Raw genomic sequence first — 22215 nt, 5'->3', positions numbered from 1 at the left:
GAATTATGTATTATTCATGGGATATTATCACAAAAACATTATTATCTCTGTTGGCTTAATGATTTTTAATAATTTAATTCTAAGAATAAAATGAACTCCAAAAACAGTTTTTGAAATTTTTTAATATTGTTTAGAAGAAAAGAGACGGAAATATATTGTGCATTACAGATACCTTGAGAGTCAGTTCTATGAGGTTGTAAACCAGTGTCTGAATGGTATGGAGTTGGAAGCCATTTGTTAAAAATTCGTATTTACCAGCGGGAATCTGTGAAATCAATAAATTAGAAAATTAAACTGCAAATACTAAAATCTTCTCCAGGGATTGTAGATGGTAAATTGAATTGTAGGTAAATCTTGTCTTTTTAGAGTCTGATATCTTTGACTATATTCTGCTAGTTACATTTTATGAGTTAATATCTGGGATTTCGGGTGCTCAATAATCCCATAAAATGATAAAAGTTTAACAACCTACTGTTAGGAAAAGATCAGAAATATAACGAAAATAAAGTAGAGGATGCCATTAAAGAGGGAGGTCAGAACCAGTTTAAAAATTGTGTACATTGCTTAGAAAGAAAAAGAGAAAATCAAAAGAAATGTACAGTTTAGGTAGCTGGGGCAGCCATTGGAAAAGTCAAATCTGTAACAGTGGTGGGTGTGGCTAGGGGTTGAAGCATGCAATACAATTCTAAACCTGTTTACATGATGGATAAAAGGATATTAGTTAGAGAAGGATGGAAATATCTTAAATATGAATTACAAGTACCCATCTATGTTGCGGAGGTTGGTCGGGGTTGGCAAACCATAATTTTTAAATATGAGGAAAATATATTTCACCGGTGGGGAATTAGAGAGATCCAAAAGTTCAATTTTATGAGAGAAGACTAATACTAGACTAATTAAATAGACACATGAAAACTTATTACTCAATTAGTTAGAGAATATCAAACAACTAGATTTATCAAGCAGCTTGATGGAAAAATCAAAGTATTGAATAAATATATAATTTTTTATTATCCAAATAGAAGAAATTTTCGTTTTTGGTCAAGGGACAATATTCCGGGAATTTTTTTATTACCTTGACCTTTGCGCCTGCATCAAGGCATTTTAGCAATCCTTTGTAACAACTATTTGTGTTGTTGGTACCAGTTATAATTTGTTCGCAAACAAAAAATACTTTCCTAATTATATGTTTTATGACCTCTTTTATGAAGGGATAATATTCCATGAATTTTTTCCAATACCTTGACCTTTGCGCCTGCGTCGAGGCATTTAAGCAAGTCCTTTGTAACAACTGTTTGTGTTGTTGGCAACAGTTATAAATGGCTCGCAAATAAAAAATACTTTCCTAATTAAATTTTTTATGACCATTTTTTTATGACCTTTGCGCCTCCGTCGAGGCATTTTAGCAATCCTTTACACCATCACCTATGTTTATTGTAGGTAACCAACTTGACTCTGGGGTTATGGTATGGTTAGCAATGGGTGGTTTGCTTAATGGGATTTAAATTATCGGTGACAAATTTATAAGTGAAAGTCACAGACATTTTTGGACAAAGGATACAATTGGTCATTTAGGTGTGGGTATACACATTTGTTATGGTGATAGAAAATGGGATAATCACAGTGTTTTTTCTTTTTTACTGTATTACGCCGGAGTGATTTCAATTACTTTCCCAATTATAGTTAGTTTTAAATCGTTTTTGACATTCATATATTTTGTTCTTTCTAGACATTTTATTGTAGCTTATAACAATAGTTATGGGATGTAAGGCTAGCTAGCTAAGATTACATTTATTATACCGACATAAGATGAAAGAACAAGAAAAATGGATATGTTTTATTTTAACAATATACTAGTTAAAGTGGATGATATTATTATATATTCTTTATATCTGTCATCATGAATCAAAATTGTTTATCAAATGAGCTTCTAAACAGTTTTTAGACAGCTTGTGAACAATTTATTTCTTAATTAGTTTTACAATCACAGGATACATCTTCCCCCAACATAATCGGATATGTTCCTCTAAGATTTATATATCAGTCTTGAGATATTTTGGCTTTGCGTTCTTTCTCATGTACATAGCAAACACATTGAAAATCAGAGTGTAAGTTTTTACTTCACATCGAAAGTCGTCTAGTGATCAAGAATTTTTGATCATTCTTAACAAAAGACTATACAAGCTCGTAGACTTTAATAACAACTAGTAACCAGCTAATAATAATTAGTAAACATCAAGTAAACAGATACTAAACATATAGAAACCCGATACGAAACAACTTGTATACATCTACTAAACAACTTGTATACATCTACTAAACATATAAAACCAGATACTAAACAGCTAGAAAACAACTTGTATACATCTAGTAAACAACTTGTAGACATCTAGTAAACAACTTGTATACATCTACTAAACAACTTGTATACATCTACTAAACATATAGTAACCAGCTAATAAAAACTAGTAAGCAACTAAAAGACATCTACCAAGCAGATAGTAACCATCTAATAATAGCTAGTAATCAAAGTCCAAGCAGCTCAACCGCCATCATGAATCACGAAAACCAGATGAGTATTGTAATAAAAGAGTTTATTAAACTTATTCAGAATCTTAGACAATGATGCCTTACTCATACAAATAGTATACAACTAGAATAGAACTAGAAAACTAGAACTAGAAAAATAGTTGACAACAAAAACCGATATTACCAGGTCCCAACACCTCTATCATAAACTTGAATCAGAAATTAAATTGAAAGACGCTCCTATGCTAGCTAATGATGCTTTCGAAATATGATATAATATTATTATGGGTTAGAACAAATGAATGCTTTAAAAATAATCCAACATCTGAGAAAGATTACATTGTGAGACCTATTTTACATCTATCTATGGGAACCAAGCGAAAATCTGCGTTTGGAATAACCGACATGTTTCTTACAGAGGGATTGAGTAAGAAAATTAATTATATACAAATATACATAAAATATAATTAATTATGAATTTAATGAAATATGTTTACAATAATTAAATATATAAAAAAATATTGAATTAGCCTACAAATTTTGCTTCTGACTGTAATTAAAACTACAGGTACAAATGAAGGGGAAGAATTTTATTCAATGTTCTTAGGTCTTGGGCATGTGACTTTGATGACGGTCAGGTAATGATAGTTCACTGAAAGTGTGTTTGGCTAACACATCTTAGAAACTTTAACTTGTGTTCTTTGATAATTCTTAATAAGAGACTATAGCATCTCATAATACTTGTTAACATTTAGTAACCATCTAAAACCAAGTACTTTACAGATACTATACAGATAGTAACCATCCAAAACCAAGTACTGTACAGGTACTATACAAAAAGTAACCATCCAAAAACAAGACTAAACAGAGTGTAACCATCAAAATACTGCTAGGTAACAACTAAATACAACGTGTTCAACGTGTCGTCCATGTCAATATGAGTACTACCCTAAAAAATTATATATCTCTGGATAATCTTTAAAGTCAATACCTATTAAATTCTGGATGGAGCAGTGGAGATGAAATTTCTACAGGACCCCACTTCATATTTTCTGTACCAATCAAATTTTGTTGGGATTGGCTGAGGTTTATAAAAAAGTTTTGTTAAATTGTAAACACGAACTAGTGTTGATGCTAACTAAGAATCGTGGTGAATCTTGGACAAACCAGAAATGAACAAACTTTTAAACTGGAAATTACGAATAAAACCTGGAAAGTTCCCCATGTAACTCTAAGCGATTTTGCAAAAATTAAGATGTACGATATTATTAAAAGTTGTGTAAACCTACCAATCGCATTCCAGAGTTGGGATTTATATGTTAACCCCAAATTGGGGTATGGGAATCAACAGAGCTGATATGTGAAATTGTCGGTTAACCTTGAAAAACCAAGATTTGCCATAATTGGATTTACACTAAATGGAGAACTTATCACAAATAACTTATCAAACTTAAAAGTTCACATGAATTCTGAGTCATATCCATAATAATCTGAATGTCGATTTTAGTAAGAATTAGTATGCTCACCTATATGAAATGTATACAAGACTTCAATCTAGTTACTATAATCGTGAACCAAAACCATTTTTGACCCCAAATGAATTTAAATTGAAGACCCCTATTATTGTGGTTGATCTTTCATATCAAAACGTTTCAGTAAAAATTGGTCCTATTGATGTGAGAATTTCAATAGAACTAAAGACACCAAGTCATGAAAATTAATCTGAATGTTGATTTTAGTAAGAATTAGTATGCTCACCTATATGAAATGTATACAAGATTTCAATCTAGTTACTATAATCGTTAATCACAACCATTTTTGACCCCAAATGAATTTAAATTGAAGACCCCTATTATTGTGGTTAAGCTTTCATATCAAAACGAATCAGTAAAAATTGGTCCTATTGATGTGAGAATTTTAATAGAACTAAAGAGACCAAGTCATGAAAATACCCAAGCTTACTGTCTCCTAATACATGACCGTTTAGTTGAATATAACCCACTAAACGGACTAGTACAACGAGTTGTTTAACATTAGAAAAATGTTGAAAGATATTGTATCGATTGATGTTCAAGGTTTCTTTGATAATAATAATAATTTTATTCTAAAGGAAATTGGAATTGTATTCGAAAAAGATCCAAACTTGAATAATAGTTTTTTAATAGAACCACCATATGATTTTACTTTGCTAAATACCAAATCTCGAAAGACTGCAATTTGGTTAACCAATACACATCACAAAATTTTTTGGAACGATGGAGAAAATAGATTTGCACAAACTCGAAAGTATCTAAGGACAATAACAAGCGGAAAACAAATTATTTGTAAAGGTGTGGAAAAGAAACGATTTCTAGAGAAATTTTTTGGGAGTCGTCAGCTCATTAATATCGAGGAAATGGGCTGTCCGTCATTAAACAGGTTTAAAGGAAACCGGTTTCCCTATTGTGAAACACACCTTAAGGGCGGGGTTTGTGCTCTTAACAATGCATACATTATTTTGACATTTTTTTAAAAGTAGCTCCAAAACAATAAAATAATTTTTATACATCATTTTAAAGTTGAGACTAGATGTGTAAAGACCTACAAGAAAATAAAATTAACCAAATGAAGTTTCATGAGGAAGTTGACCAATTTATTAAACAATTTAAAGGACAGATAATTGGTCAGCATTTTCAATACCTTCTAAACACAAAAACTATGTTCATGAATCGAGGTGGACATGATCTCAAAACTACGAATTATGGCGAACACTTTACATTTTGTAATCCAGAAATGACGTCGGAAACGTGCGCCTGCTTCTTTTATGCAAATCGCCGGAATCAAAGCAGAAAATTAATTTCAATATGTAATCAAACATGTTCGCAATACCAATATAAATGAATAAATGTATTATTATGCTACAAAATAAACTTCTGACTTTTTATTTCGAGTTAAAATTACAGGTACGGAGAATGGAAAATATTTCCTTGACTAAGATATGTCGGCTACTTGCGAGTTGTTGCGCGGTCGTGATTTCAACCCCTATTATGGAAACGTATTAGAGCTAGCAGTCAGCCGTGAGGTCGTTGGCGTGAGGCCCATGATGTTGTCAATGGGCGTGCGCCTTCAGACTTGTGCATGTGTCCCTTTTATTCCGGTCAGGTAATAGACAGGTGCGCATGTTCGGGTAGCTCTTGCTTGAATCCCTTGTTTGATATGATTACGACCCGTTTGTGGAAAGGCTCTTAGAGAATTTACCAGTTAAACCTTCTGGGGCGGAAACAAAAATGTCTGTCTGAAAATATTCGACATCTGAGAATTATTAACTTGTGAGATTCATTTTATTGGGGTTCTTTTGATTTTTAAATTAATTTTACAATCATAGGAAACGTTATTCCCCAACATGATCGGACATGTTCCTCTAAGGCAACCATCTTTAGATGTTTTGGGTTTGCGACCTTTCTCACGTGCACAGCAACACCTGCTGAATATTAATTGCTAATAATAAGGAAAAGGATACATGATCAATATTGTCACATGGGGATGTGGGGAAAGTGTGCGACCTTTCTCCCGTGTACAGCAACACCTGCTGAATATTAATTGTTTATAATGAGGCAAAAATGATCAGTATTGTCACATGGTGGTGTGGGGTTGGGGGCAATTAAGTATACTCTTTATAGACATGATCGTGACATTTTTATGAGTTCAAAGTCCATTAAAATCACTTAATTTATTGGATTATGCTAATTGTCCCAGAACCCGCATACGTTAATGAAGAGGTGGGGGTCATTAATATGTTAATCAGTGAGAGGCCTGGTCATTAATATGCTAATTAGTAAGGGGGCGGGGGCCATTACTATGCAAATTGTCCCAGAACCCGTCTTTCCCTACTACTGCCGGCACTGAAGATTTTTTTACCACCAGACTTCGAGAAACAGTGAGTCCACCTGAATCAGCTGTATCCCTAGGCGCAGTTGGTTCGCTTACCCCAGTGTCGACAGAAACTGCTGCAGCTACCAAGTTCGGATTAGGGGAGGATACCGTGACCGTATTAACTGCCGCTAAGCTGGCTTTTTTGCGTTTAGGCGACTCAGTTAGTAATTTTTTATTATTAAATTGGGCACAAACGGAATTGAACCCCTCATTGAGCTGTTTAAAAGCACCTGAGAGATTCAAAAGGCTGTCTCGAGTCTGCTTCATAAAGCCGCTCATCTCAACTACCATTTCCTTGCAGGATCCACATGACCTCATGAGACCAGAATTCAGATCAATGAAGTCTTTGACTCTGCCAGTAAATCCTGCGCATTTAACGTGCATCATCGATTCGCAGAGCCAGCAGAAAATAAAAGGGTCTTTAGTTGAAGCCGAAAGAGTACAATTTTTCTTACAGCAGACAAGAGCCATTTAAGGAGATGAAATAAAAATAAAATAAAATGTGAAAAATACCTCAAGTGAATTTGGCACTGGGATCAGATTCCAAAACCACAAAGGCACAAAACACGAAAAAAAATAAGAGCGCGATAACGCGTATTAATTTAAATGTAAGAGAGCAAGAGAGAATAAATCTTCTATCGACTAAGCGTTGCTTGAGGGACACTGACAACTTTACGCACGAACAGTTACAATGTAAAGCAAGCAAGAGAGAGAGAATAAGATAAATAGCACACCAAAAGTCTACCAGAAATTCGGCAGGTTCAGAGAAAGTTTTAATTTCAGTTGTAATGTAGAGCGGGAGAGAGAGTGGGAATAAAACAGTTTTAGCAAGATTAGTGAGTGTAAAATTACACTAACAAAGCTAGGAGATTAAACAAATCTAATAGAAATGTTAAAATATCTATAACCACATACCCGTTTAATGGGGGATCAAGTCAAAAACACTAACACAACTATTAGGCTAAGCTTTGTTAAAAAACAAACACAAGAAACTCGCAAAAAATCACCGAAAAAGACAAAAACTCAGAGCACAAAAGTAAACACATCTGTTCACAAGCGACGCTAAATCGAAATTAATTAATTTAACAAAGTAAAATCATATGGTGGTTCTATTAAAAATGCGTTATTCAAGTTTGGATCTTTTTCTAAGACAATTCAATTTCCTTTCAAATAAAATTATTATTATTATCAAAGAATCCTTGAACATCAATCGAAACAGTATCTTTCAACATTTTTCTAATGTTAAACAACTCGTTGTACTAGTCCTAGTCATGTATGAGGGGACAATAAGCTTGGGAATTTTCATGACTTGGTGTCTGCAGTTCTATTGAAATTCTCACATCAATCGGACCAGTTTTCACTGATTCGTTTTGATATGAAAGATCAAAAATGGTTGTGATTCACGATTATAGTAACTAGATTGAAATCTTGTGCACATTTCATATAGGTAATCATTCTGATTCTTATTAAATTCGACATTTAGATTATCATATGGATGTGACTCAGAATTCAAGTGAACTTTCAATTTTGATAAATTATTTGTGATAAGTTCTCTATTTAGTGTGTATCCAATTATTGCAAACCTTACGATTTGGGTTTTGCTTTGGATATGCATGTTGGATGTTTTAAGGTTCTGAAAATTTTAGATTATGTTTTACCGTTTAATATAAGAATCTATAGTTCTAAGACTTTTGGAAAAACTCGCTAGTTTAGTGGGAAAACAGCTATAAATAGCTAAATTTCGTACACCCGTAACATGTGAATTTCTGAGGCTACATGCTTGTACTACATGTCATTATAAAGGTATTTTAAAAATCTTTGTACGCCCTTTTAACATGAATTGTTCAAATACCACTGCTTGTTGTTGTAAAAAGTCACGTTTTAAAGTTATTAATCAACAAGAATGGCCACACTTACCATTTCAAAACATCTAACATCTTACATTTTAGATAACTTTAAACAGCTTAGTATAAGTATCTTTAGCTCTACCACTTTTGGAAAAACTAGCTAGTTTGGCGGAAAATCAGCTATAAATAGCTAAATTTCGTACACCCGTAATTTGTGAATTTCTAAAGCTAAATGCTTGTGCCATATGTCGTTAGAAAGGTACTTTGAAGTTCTTTGTACGCCCTTCAAACATGATTTATCTAAATACCATCGTATAATCATTTAAATTGCTATTAACAGATCCGTATAAGAAACTTAAACTTTACGGCTCGTGGGAAAGTATATTTATTATATGACTGACGTTTAAAGCAAAAACTTCTGATACCAAACAAAACACCTCTTATCCAGGTAAAAATCTAGTGACGATCGCACCTTCAACAAACAAAAGTTCTGATATCAACTTTTGTGAAGAAAATGTGTTCATGTGTAATGTAATGTGTAATGTGTACATTCGGCACGCTGCAGTTTAATATACCTGTGACTTTTTCATTCGACACTCTTTATCAAAACCGTACAGCTAAACACAGGCGTATTGAATTGCACATTAAACCAAGAATGTTCTTGTTCTTACTAAAAGGAGAAAAATCCTTATGTAAGAAATCAGAGAAAAAAATACAAGTTTAGATTTAATCCAAGAAGTATTCATTTTTTGTAAATGGACACAATACAGGTTATGACCCTTTTTTAAGTGGGTCATATGAGAAAGTTATCTTGCATACATATATACACACAATCGCACGCATATCTTGTTTTCAGTATTCTTATTGTCATTGGTTTTCTGCCTGGATTTATTCGCACATTTTCTTTGTTCAATTAAACGTCTTTTAAGCGTAGTACTCACATCGACGAAAACCGCGAGCTAACCATAGGAGTGAGCGAGAGGCAGACAGGCGGATAAATCTTTTGGACGGGTCTGTTTTTCAGCGCGGTACTCAGATGAGCTGAGGAAATACCAGAAAAAATACCAAATTTTCGATGAACGCCGTTAGCCGCGGCCCAAAGGATACGAAATTTAATCTTTGGCGGTGTTCGTGCCGAATTTAAAAATTAAAAATGGAAGAAAAACACCAAAAACGGCTAAAGGAGGTCAGTGCAGATGAAAACGGACGCCATTATTGTGGGACGACCGACAGGAAGCAATACCACAACGGGGCAAATCCGCAGAATAGTTGAAGAGAGTTACCATAACTTTGGTAATTGGATCCCGATTTCTAAGTGGCATACCTCTATGAGTTTGTGGTTGAATTCTCTAAAAATCTACATTCAAATATTTCTTTTATACGAGAGTCAAAATTTTAACCCATTTTCATGTCCGATTTTTCCGTATTTCCAATGGCTCCCAGAATGGGAACCCAAGACTAGACTTCTAAATTCCATAACTTTGGTAATTGCAGCTGGAGATTCACTAGAGAAGGAACATGGGACATCCGCTCGATCTCCGACGAGCTCTCCATTGATGACTCCACCTCCACCAGCTACTTGACAGATAAAGCGGAGATGGAGGACGAGCCGGCTTCTATAGGGAGGACAAAATAAGGTCGCCCGCTAAGGGACAGCTGGAGGAGCCATCACCAGCCATTATTGGCCAGCTAGAAGATGGACTACAGATAGCGCGGGAAAGATGGCGAAACACCCGTGGGACGAGAAAGAAGCCTTAAACTTCTAATTTACATAAATAAAAATATTCGTTGAAAATTTTATTTATTTCTATTTTAATTTCTTTGTGCACCAGCAGACTCTTTTTTTTTTTAATTGCTCCAATTGATTTGTTTTCCTTTTGGCAACAAGCCCAGCCGCTTGACAGTAAGACCATGCCACATGCATCGCGGGTGAACTTTTAAAACTTCGGTCACACTACAAAGAATACGATTTTTCAACTAGTGAAACTCTTAGCCGATCTGAGTACTAGGCTTTAAGTAGTACATGTGGTATTTTGTTAGTGAGGTCACACTTAACGGCTTGGCTATTTCATATGCCAGAGAGCGAGATGTGGGCGCCATGACGTCACAAGGAACGAAGCGGAACAGACAAAATTTTTACTTGGTTAAGGAGGCTACATTTTCAAAAAAATTGTATGATTAAGACTATGAACAGTCCATTTTAAAACCACTTTGCCAAAATTTATAACAGAGAAATGGGAGGAAACAAGTTGAAAAACAAACGAAAGGAAAACCAATTTAAACTTAGGACTCGTCTTCGAACTATTTCCGAATTATAGTTTTTTTTTTTAGATTTTTATGTCGAGACGTTTTTAGTGTAGGAGCACTTGGTCCTCATATAAATATATATCATATTATCAATACCCACCTTCATGCCAAAAATGATTCAAATCGGACCGTTCGTTTAAAAGTTATATCCAATTAATAATGAATAATTGTAATTGTATTATTATATTATTTTATTTTAATTATTATATTATAATAATTATTATATAATTAAGCGAGAGGATTCCTATAGACGCTAAGTGGCGTGTTAGTGAACTCTCGTAATCAACCGATAGAAATGAACCCTAATTGGCATTTTTTTGGTGTGCGAAAGAAAAACTATAAGAAAAAGATAGTAAGGACCCTGAAAAAAGAATTCGAATGCAATGCAATTTTTCCTTCATAAAAAATAGTAGTCTCTCAAATCTACCTATTTTTCTTAGTACAAGAAAGTTAACCACTTACTCAAAAAGGAAAATGCCTTTAAAACTAAAAACAAAAAACAAGAAAGAACTCTATTTTCCGCAAGCCGAAGTTTCTATAACCTTTCAGGTCGTTCCAAGGCAACATTGTATATAAAGACCTGTCCGATTTTTAGAAATTTTTTTATGCAGTCTGAAAAGCGATTGTTCACAAAATTGTACACCCCAACAATGCCACCTAGCATAGATTTCTTTATATGCTTTTAACTTTTTAATGGATGGTCCGATTGAGACAATTTTTGGTATGAAGATTCATATTGATAATAAAAACGAAACTGCTTTTACTTTACTTTAAATTTCTTTTATAATCTTAAAAATGTGGTCAATATACGGGTTGTAGCGGGCCCGTTTGGGCGTTTGTGGGCGTAAAAGTGGGCGTAAAAGTGGGCGTAAAAGTGGGCGTAAGATTGGCACCCCGCTGAAATAAACATACGCTGTCCCAAGTTCAAGAATCTGCATGACAATTGCCAACTTTCTAGCTTTTATAGTTTCCGAGACCTCTGGGATCATACGGACGGACAGACAGGTAGACAGACGGACATGAGTAGTATGAAAAGATGGTTTCTGGGGTACAAGTAGCATATAAATGGCCCCCGGCCCTCCCTCCCACCTCATTAACGTATGCGGGTTCTAGAAGAAATAGTATAATCCATAAATTAACTGATTTTAATGGGCTTTGAAGTCATAAAAATGTCACGATCATGTCCATAAAGAGAATACTTAATTGCCCCCACATCCCCATGTGACAATATTGATCATGTATCCTTCCCCTAACTATGAGCAATTAATACTCACGTGAGAAAGGTCGCACACCCATACTATCCAAAGGATGTTATCTTAGAGGAGATTGCCCCCATCGCCCCCACATGCCCATGTGACAATATATTGATCATGTATCCTTCTCCGCAATTAATAGACACTTAAGAAAGGTGCACGTGAGAAAGGTCGCACACCCTTTAATGAACACCCTGTAATGTAACACTATGATTGTAAAACTAATTTAGAAATCAAAAGAACCCCAAAAAATAAATCTCAAAAGTTAATGATTCTAGGATGTGGAATATTTTCAAACACATTTTTGTTTCCGCCCCAGAACGTATGACGGGTTTATTGTCTATGATTCTCTCCTTTCCACAAATGGGTCAGAAACATGTCATAAAGGGATTCAAGCAAGAGCTACCCGAACATGCGCACCTGTCCATTACCTGACCCCAATAAAAGGGACACATGCACAAGCATGAAGGCGCACGCTAATTGACAAGATCATGAGCCCCACGACTACCTCACGGCTGACAAGTAGCCGACTGTCTCAGTCAAGGAAAGGTTTTCCATTCTCCGTACCTATAATTTTAACTCGAAATATAAAGTCAGAAGTTTATTTTGTAGCATAATAATACATTTATTCATTTATTTTGGTCTCACGAACAGGTTTTATAATAAATTGAAATTAATTTTCTGGTTTCGTTTCGGTGATTTGCATATAAGAGGCAGGCGCCTCTATTTAGAAGGTATTGAAAATGCTGACCAGATATCTGTTCTTTCAAATGTTCAATAAATTGGTCAATTTTCTCATGAAATTTTATTTTCTTTATTTTGTTTTCTTGTAGGACCTTAAACATCTAGTCTCAACCTTAAAATGATGTATAAAAACTATTTTATTTTTTAGAGCACAAACCCCGCCCTTAAGATGTATTTCACAATAGGGAAACCGGTTACCCTTAAACCTGTTTAATGACGGACATCCCATTTCCTCGATATTAATCAACTGACGACTCCCAAAAAACGTCTGTAGAAATCGTTTCTTTTCCACACCTTTACAAATAATTTGTTTTCCGCTTGTAATTGTCCTAAGATACTTTGGAGTTTGCGGAAAACTGTTTTCACCATCGTTCCAAAAAATGTTGTGATATGTATTCGTTAACCAAATTTGAGTCCTTCGAGATTTTGTATTTAGCAAAGTAAAATCATATGCTGGTTCTATTAAACAACTATTATTCAAGTTGGGATCTTTTTCGAATACAATTCCAATTTCCTTTAGAATAAAATTATTATTATTATCAAAGAAACCTTGAACATCAATTGAAACAGTACTGTTCGGAGCAGATCCCCAGCGCCTAGTCATGCGCGCATAGGTGTACGACGGCTCCTGCAGCGCTTTTTGCTTATCTTTGTCGCCTTCTTTCTTATACCACTAAAGCTGTCGCTTATCTATTCAGCAACTACTTTGTAAGCCTGCATATGTCTATATGAAGATCTTGGAGCCAAGCTTTTTACACATTCACAGTCCGTCTGCCGCTTCGAATAAACGCTATACATTTTAATATAACCTATTCGTACGTTATTAATTATAAATATAAGGGTGGCATATTTGTTGTCTTCTCCATAAACATTTGGTGATTCCGACGTGATAGCAGTTTTAATCGGCGTCTGCAACTCGGTCTCGCGATTGTTTAATATAGTTTAAACAAACGCTTTGTTTCGCTGTCGTTATCGTGCATTCGGTCACAAACATACGAACATACATACATGTGTGCATATAAAGGTGCACAGCCGGTCGTTGGATTTTTTGTACATTTTGCGCTGTGAAAAAACAACAAAACTGTGTTGTGCAAATAATTCTTAACAAAGTGAATCGCATTTAATCTTTGTTAATAGCGCATATTACATATATATATGTACATATAGCCATACATACATTCGTTTGCCAGTTACATAATCCGCTGTTGCTAGGCAGGCAATTTATCGGCAAGAACAACAACAACCAAGTTAAAGGTTCCGTTGCATCTCGGCGACGCTTGTTAACCTTCACGTTTTCGCGGTAAAGGGTATACGGTGTTTTGTGCCTCTAACGCGGTCGGACATTTTATTTTACTTCATTTTCATTTCATTTTTTTTTTCTTTCTCTTGATTGAAAAATGTCTGATACGGAAAATTCGGTTCGGGCTCAAAATGAATCCACAAGTGTCGTCGACTACTACCGAGTCAAAGCCCAATCTATTTTGCGGCAAATGAGCTCGATGAAATGCTATTTAAACGCTGATGCGGTTAATCAGTTTGACGAAGCTGATTTGCTGGCGCGAATGGAATGGATCAATTCCTTAAACCAGGCATTTGATTCTGCGCAGACATCGTTGGAAAGACTGGATTTTGCAGAGATCTCGAGCGACCATCGGATTGAATTTGCTGAAGTCTTCATGGATGTGAAGGCGAAACTAAGCCGAGGCTTGGCGGCTCATCGCAAGTCACAATTGCCGGCTTCAACCGCTGCAAATTCAACATCTATTGACATCACTAATAATGCGGATCTTTCTTTTCGATCTAGGATGCCTCGGTTGCCAAATTTGGAAATTGCTGCTTTTTTATGGATCCTACTCTGAGGGGCCGGATTTTCTTGCGACTTTCACTACGGTCATCGGAAATGATGATGAGCTAAGCGACATTGAAAAATTACAATATTTGCGTTCGAGTTTGGGCGGCGTAGCCCTGGAAACCATACGCTCGCTCGAACCCTCGAATGCTAATTTTAAAAAGGCTATGAATTTGCTGGTTAATTGATTTGATAATAAAGATTTACACTTTCAGGCACATGTTCAGGCAATATTCGGTTTAATGGGTGTCGAGAAGGGATCTTCTAAGGGTCTTCGGGAGCTGAGCGATTGCATGAACTCGCATCTGCGAGCAATTCGAACCCTGGCCAATACACAACAAATTTTGGATGGATTTTTTATTCACATCGTCACTCGGAAACTGGATCAGAGGACGCGGGAAAAATGGGAAGAGGATTTGTCAATCACTGAGCTGTCTACCTGGGATGCTATGGAGTCGTTTTTGGAAAAGAGGTGCAGGATGATGGAAAACTTTTTATCAAGCCTTGGCAACTCAAACACCAGTCCAGCAGGTGGGAAAAAACTTGCACAAATATAACCAAAATACACTTATTGCTTCTGCTACTAACTCAAATCATTTGACATGCTTATTTTGCGATGCACGGGATCATTATTTGCCAAAGTGTTCTCGATTTTTAAATTTGAGTCCGAATCTTCCATATAGAGAAGCAAAGAAGTTGCACCTTTGCCTCAACTGTTTGCGCAAGGGGCATAGTTTGGAGCAATGCAAGTCGACTCACTGCAAGTATTGTCGCATGAAGCACCATTCATTATTACACATGAACCATGACCCATCCGCAACATCAACCTCATTTTCATCTCCATCATGCGATCCATCCTCGAGCTCTCAGCCATTACCATCTACTTCATCAGCATTAGTATCATGTTCGCATACATCATCGCATCCTGATCATCATTTACCAAGCCCTCCACCCAAAACCTTAAATATTTTGCCGATCGACTACGTGTTGCTTCCAACTGCTATTATCTACGTTCGAAATAGAATTGGAGCATTCATGCCTTGCCGAGCAATTTTAGATTCGGCCTCCCAGCTAAACTTCATAACCTCTCGCTTAGCTAGCCAACTAAACTTGAATCATAGAAGATCGCAAACGTCGATTTCTGGGATAGGAGAATCTTCCATGATCTATGATAAGACTGTCGATACTCGTGCGGCATTCACAGCGGTTGTGACTCACAGTACTACTGATTATCAACCCCATTTCAATATAAATGCAACATCGTGGAGGATACCGCAAAAAATTTCACTCGCACTCACACTAATTTCAATCAATCACAACGAATTGACCTTTTACTCGGCGCTGGGTTGTTTTTCGAAATAATTTCTATGGGACAAATTCATTTGGATAGGGCTTTGCCAACTCTTCAGAACACCAAGCTTGGTTGGATAGTCTCTGGAGGGTTATCACCGAACATGCCAACTCATAAATCGGTTTTACAAGCCAGCATCAAGGACCCAGCTGATCATTCCGATGACACACTTTCCGCCATTGTAAAGCGATTTTGGGAAATTGAGGACTTTACTTCGTCTAAGCCATCTTTATTGCCGGAAGACTTGCGATGTGAGCAACTTTTCACTGAAAATTGCATTAGACTTGGAAACGGCCAATACTCTGTTCGTCTCTTGTTCACTTCCGGATTCGAATCTTAAGGTGATTCTTATTGCTTGGCTCGTAGTCGTTTCAAGAGTTTGGAAGCTAAAATAGATAGAAACCCAGCCCTGAAAGCTCAGTATTCAACATTTTTGAGGGAGTATATCGATCTAGGTCACATGTCTCTTGTAACTAAGGAACCGCCAGAAACACAATTCTTTTTGCCCCACCATTGCGTACATAAGCAGGAGAGCACGAGTACGAAGCATCGTGTCGTTTTTGATGGATCTGCTAAATCAACTTCTGGCAGCTCTCTGAACGACTTACTTCTGGCAGGACCAACAATTCAACAAAAAATCTTTAATATACTGCTTCGCTTTCGATTTTTTAAAGTTGCCCTTTGTGGAGATATCTGCAAGATGTACCGTTGCGTGCGTGTTTCGTACCCGGATGATTTCTTGCAGTGCATCGTTTGGAGAGAGAGCTCCACGGAAGAGTTGAGTTTTTTTAAATTGAACACGGTGACTTATGGAACCAAGCCAGCTGCCTTCTTGGCTATAAGAGCCATGCATCAACTCGCTTACGATGAGGAGGAATCATTTCCTATTGGAGAAAAAATTGTTCGTAGAGACTTCTATGTGGATGATTTAATATCTGGTGGGGACTCAGTTGAGGAGGTGAGAGAATATCGTCGTCAGGTGAAGGAACTACTGCCGCGAGGCCACTTTCCAATTCGCAAATGGTGTTCGAATGAGTCAGCAGCCATGGAAGGAGAGTCTGAATGCGACAAGGAGCAGTTAATCAAATTTCACGATGGATCGGATGTCGCCAAGGCCATTGGGACTAGTCTGGGATCCATCTTCTGATCAGCTCCTATTTCATTTTTCTCAACTGCCAACCAATCAACGACCCACTAAGCGGGTTGCATTGTCGACGATTGCCAAATTCTATGATCCACTCGGTTTAATAACTCCTATTATCACAAAATCTAAGATTTTTCTGCAATCTCTATGGAGTGCGAACGTGGATTGGGATGATGCACTGCCAGAGCCCATTCTTTCGTCATGGGGGGAGTTGACCTCACAGTTATCGGTCGTACAGAACTTAAAATTCCCACGATTCGTACTGCAACCAAGGGCTTCCGTTGAGTTGCATGGATTCTGCGATGCTAGCATGTCAGCTTGTGGAGCGTGTCTATACTTGCGATCGGAGACCAATGGAGAATCGAAAGTCCATCTGCTCTGTGCCAAGTCAAGGGTAGCTCCATTGAAGGCCTTAACAATTCCAAGATTAGAACTTTCCGCAGCGCTTTTATTGGCTGAGCTAATCGTAAACGCCAAGGGTGCCATAGATTTCGATTGCACCTTTCATTGCTGGTCGGACTCGTCAATTGTGTTGGCGTGGATTCGGCAACCTCCGAGGGAGTTTAACGTTTTCGTATCAAACAGAATCGCGAAAATTCAGGAGATGACGAAAGACATGTCTTGGCATCACGTTCCTACAAACTTGAACCCGGCAGACGTCGTATCGCGAGGATGTACCCCAAGAGAATTGTTGGAACATTCCCTTTGGGCTAACGGGCCTCCATTCCTTCTGCAAAGCTTGTCAAATTGGCCGTCCCTGCTAGACTCAGTAAAGGATCTTCCAGAGCGCCGATGTGTGGCTCTAATTGGGGCCGTTTGCATAGACAGTTCATCAAACTGCAAATTCCTCAACTCTTTCGATAAGTTGCAGCGCGTATTTGCATACATTTATCGATTCATTTCAAATTGCAGAGCCAAATCTGCGCCGTTAAAAGGTCGACTTTCGGTGGAGGAGATCAACTCTGGAACTGTACTTCTTCTGAGGAGCATCCAACAGGTTAACTTGGCGAAGGAGTATGGATCTCTTAGCCAGCCGTTTCCACAGAAAAGCAAGCTGGTTTCGCTTAGGCCTATACTCGGCTACGATGGGTTACTTCGCGTGGGTGGAAGGCTTCAGAACGCAAACTTGGACTACGATACGAGGCATCCGATACTGTTGCCCAAGGATCATCCAGTCACCAAGGCGATCAACGTTTATTATCATGAGAAATATTTGCATAGAGGATCGCAGGCGCTGCTGGCCGCATTACGGCAAAGGTACTGGCCGATTGGAGGCCGCAAGTTCGTCGCCAGCGTTATCAACAAATGCGTCCGATGTTTCCGAATGAAGCCTGTTACTTGGGAGCACGTCATGGGTAGCCTTCCAGCAAATAGAGTGCATCCTAATCCAGCTTTTTATACCACAGGAGTGGACTATTGTGGGCCATTCTATCATAAGGCAGAGGCCAGAAATAAGGCACCCCACAAGTGCTATATCGCCGACTTTGTCTGTTTTTCCACGAAGGCTGCTCATTTGGAAGTGGTCCAGGATCTCACGACGGATTCTTTCATCACAGCGCTGAGGAGATTCATCAGCGTTAGAGGCAGTCCGCGTACCATTTGGAGCGACAATGCTACAAACTTTGTCGGTGCAAAGAGAGAGCTTGCCGAGCTGAAAGAGCTCTTTTTGAGCGAGCAGCACACAGCATCGATATCTTCCGTCTGTTTAGCTGATGGGATTGATTGGAAGTTCATCCCTCCGCGTGCCCCGCACTTCGGTGGTTTATGGGAGGCCGCTGTGAAGTCAGCTAAATTTCACTTCTACAGAGCCGTCGGTGCATCCATCTTAGCCATCGATGAATTAAGAACTCTTGCATATGAGATTTCTGTCATCCTTAACTCCCGTCCACTCTGTCCAATTTCAGAAAATGCTGAAAGCCTTGAGGTGCTTACACCGGCGCATTTCCTGAAGAGTTCCAGCTACACTAAGTTTCCTGAGCCTGGCATTGCTCATCTCCGCGAAGACTGCCTCAGCAGATGGCAGCGGGCTACCCAGATGCAGCAACATTTCTGAAAAAGGTGGAGAAGCGAGTATTTGTCCCTACTTCAAGAGAGGAGCAAGTGGCGCTTCGAAACGTCTAACATCAAGGTTGGACGCATAGTTTTGCTGAAGGAGGACAACGTTCCACCCTTGAAATGGCAGCTTGGGTGCATCCAGGAAGTCACCCCCGCCGGGGACGGAGTCATCAGAGTAGCTATGGTCCGCACAGCTACGGGTCTGATCAAGAGAGCCGTCGCCAAGCTAGCCGTTCTGCCCATCGATTCCGAGATAGTTGGAACCTTACCTCTTCCAACGGGGGGAGTATGTTCGGAGCAGATCGCCAGCGCCTAGTCATGCGCGCATAGGTGTACGACGGCTCCTGCAGCGCTCTCTGCTTATCTTTGTCGCCTTCTTTCTTATACCACTAAAGCTGTCGCTTATCTATTCAGAAACTATTTTGTAAGCCTGCATATGTCTATATGAAGATCTTGGAGCCAAGCTTTTTACACATTCACAGTCCGTCTGCCGCTCCGAATAAACGCTATACATTTAAATATTACCTATTCGTGCGTTATTAATTATAAATATAAGGGTGGCATATTTGTTGTCTTCCCCATAAACAAGTACCTTTTAACATTTTTCTAATGTTAAACAACTCGTTGTACTAGTCCGTTTAATGGGTTATATTCAACCAAACGGTCATATATGATGAGACAGTAAGCTTGGGTATTTTCATGACTTGGTGTCTTCAGTTCTATTGAAATTCTCACATCAATAGGACCAGTTTTCTCTGATTCGTTTTGATATGAAAGATCAACCACAATAACAGGGGCTTTCAATTTAAATTCACTTGGGGTCAAAAATGGTTGTGATTCACGATTATAGTAACTAGATTGAAATCTTGTGCACATTTCATATATGTAGGTGAGCATTCTGATTCTTATTAAATTCGACATTCAGATTATCATATGGATATGACTCAGAATTCAAGTGAACTTTCAATTTTGATAAATTATTTGTGATAAGAACTCTATTTAGTGTGTATCCAATTATTGCAAATCTAACGATTTTGGGTTTTGCATATCCAAACTCTGTTTTAAGGTTCTGAAAATTTTAGATGATGTTTTACCGTTTAATATAAGAATCTATAGTTCTAAGACTTTTGGAAAAACTCGCTAGTTTAGTGGGAAAACAGCTATAAATAGCTAAATTTCGTACACCCGTAACATGTGAATTTCTGAGACTACATGCTTGTACTACATGCAGGGTCCTCTTTTTAGAAAAGATACCGCTGACTTTAAATAGTATGATGATATGCTTTATTCACATTCGACGGGTTAACTTAAGTTTTACAAAATATACGTGTGCTATAGAACTGTTCTTTGCGAGATTCTGGCAGCGAGTGTGTATGGCGGTGCGTTGCCACTTTTCACTCACGTTGCAACTGGGTATCGAGTACAACTTAGAATTATCGAGTACAACTTAGGAATATCGAGTACAGAAAGGGAAAGATATTGGATCAGTAGGTGAGACCGCTTCTAGTTGTCCTTGTCTCTCCACTACCGCATCCCACAATCGGCCCTCCTGACGCAGGATTCGTCCCGAATGCCTTCATGTACTCTGCGACGGTTGATGTCTTATATGGCCCATCACCTTCTCCTACCCTTTCAACTTCGTATCTTCCATGGTTTCCTACTTTGACTACTTTATACGGCCCTAGGTACTTTCCTTTCAATTTCAAGCCAGTACCATACTGGGTGCGTTTAATGGCTACCAAATCGGGTGCGTTTAATGGCTTACTCAAAAAGGAAAATGCCTTTAAAACTAAAAACAAAAAACAAGAAAGAACTCTATTTTCCGCAAGCCGAAGTTTCTATAACCTTTCAGGTCGTTCCAAGGCAACATTGTATATAAAGACCTGTCCGATTTTTAGAAATTTTTTTATGCAGTCTGAAAAGCGATTGTTCACAAAATTGTACACCCCAACAATGCCACCTAGCATAGATTTCTTTATATGCTTTTAACTTTTTAATGGATGGTCCGATTGAGACAATTTTTGGTATGAAGATTCATATTGATAATAAAAACGAAACTGCTTTTACTTTACTTTAAATTTCTTTTATAATCTTAAAAATGTGGTCAATATACGGGTTGTAGCGGGCCCGTTTGGGCGTTTGTGGGCGTAAAAGTGGGCGTAAAAGTGGGCGTAAGATTGGCACCCCGCTGAAATAAACATACGCTGTCCCAAGTTCAAGAATCTGCATGACAATTGCCAACTTTCTAGCTTTTATAGTTTCCGAGACCTCTGGGATCATACGGACGGACAGACAGGTAGACAGACGGACATGAGTAGTATGAAAAGATGGTTTCTGGGGTACAAGTAGCATATAAATGGCCCCCGGCCCTCCCTCCCACCTCATTAACGTATGCGGGTTCTAGAAGAAATAGTATAATCCATAAATTAACTGATTTTAATGGGCTTTGAAGTCATAAAAATGTCACGATCATGTCCATAAAGAGAATACTTAATTGCCCCCACATCCCCATGTGACAATATTGATCATGTATCCTTCCCCTAACTATGAGCAATTAATACTCACGTGAGAAAGGTCGCACACCCATACTATCCAAAGGATGTTATCTTAGAGGAGATTGCCCCCATCGCCCCCACATGCCCATGTGACAATATATTGATCATGTATCCTTCTCCGCATTATGAGCAATTAATAGACACTTAAGAAAGGTGCACGTGAGAAAGGTCGCACACCCTTTAATGAACACCCTGTTATGTAACACTATGATTGTAAAACTAATTTAGAAATCAAAAGAACCCCAAAAAATAAATCTCAAAAGTTAATGATTCTAGGATGTGGAATATTTTCAAACACATTTTTGTTTCCGCCCCAGAACGTATGACGGGTTTATTGTCTATGATTCTCTCCTTTCCACAAATGGGTCAGAAACATGTCATAAAGGGATTCAAGCAAGAGCTACCCGAACATGCGCACCTGTCCATTACCTGACCCCAATAAAAGGGACACATGCACAAGCATGAAGGCGCACGCTAATTGACAAGATCATGAGCCCCACGACTACCTCACGGCTGACAAGTAGCCGACTGTCTCAGTCAAGGAAAGGTTTTCCATTCTCCGTACCTATAATTTTAACTCGAAATATAAAGTCAGAAGTTTATTTTGTAGCATAATAATACATTTATTCATTTATTTTGGTCTCACGAACAGGTTTTATAATAAATTGA

Source organism: Drosophila subpulchrella, unplaced genomic scaffold, assembly GCF_014743375.2.
Source record: "Drosophila subpulchrella strain 33 F10 #4 breed RU33 unplaced genomic scaffold, RU_Dsub_v1.1 Primary Assembly Seq44, whole genome shotgun sequence".
Lineage (NCBI taxonomy): Eukaryota > Metazoa > Arthropoda > Insecta > Diptera > Drosophilidae > Drosophila > Drosophila subpulchrella.
The sequence above is the reverse complement of the archived record's forward strand: the minus strand, read 5'-3'. Positions refer to the sequence as shown.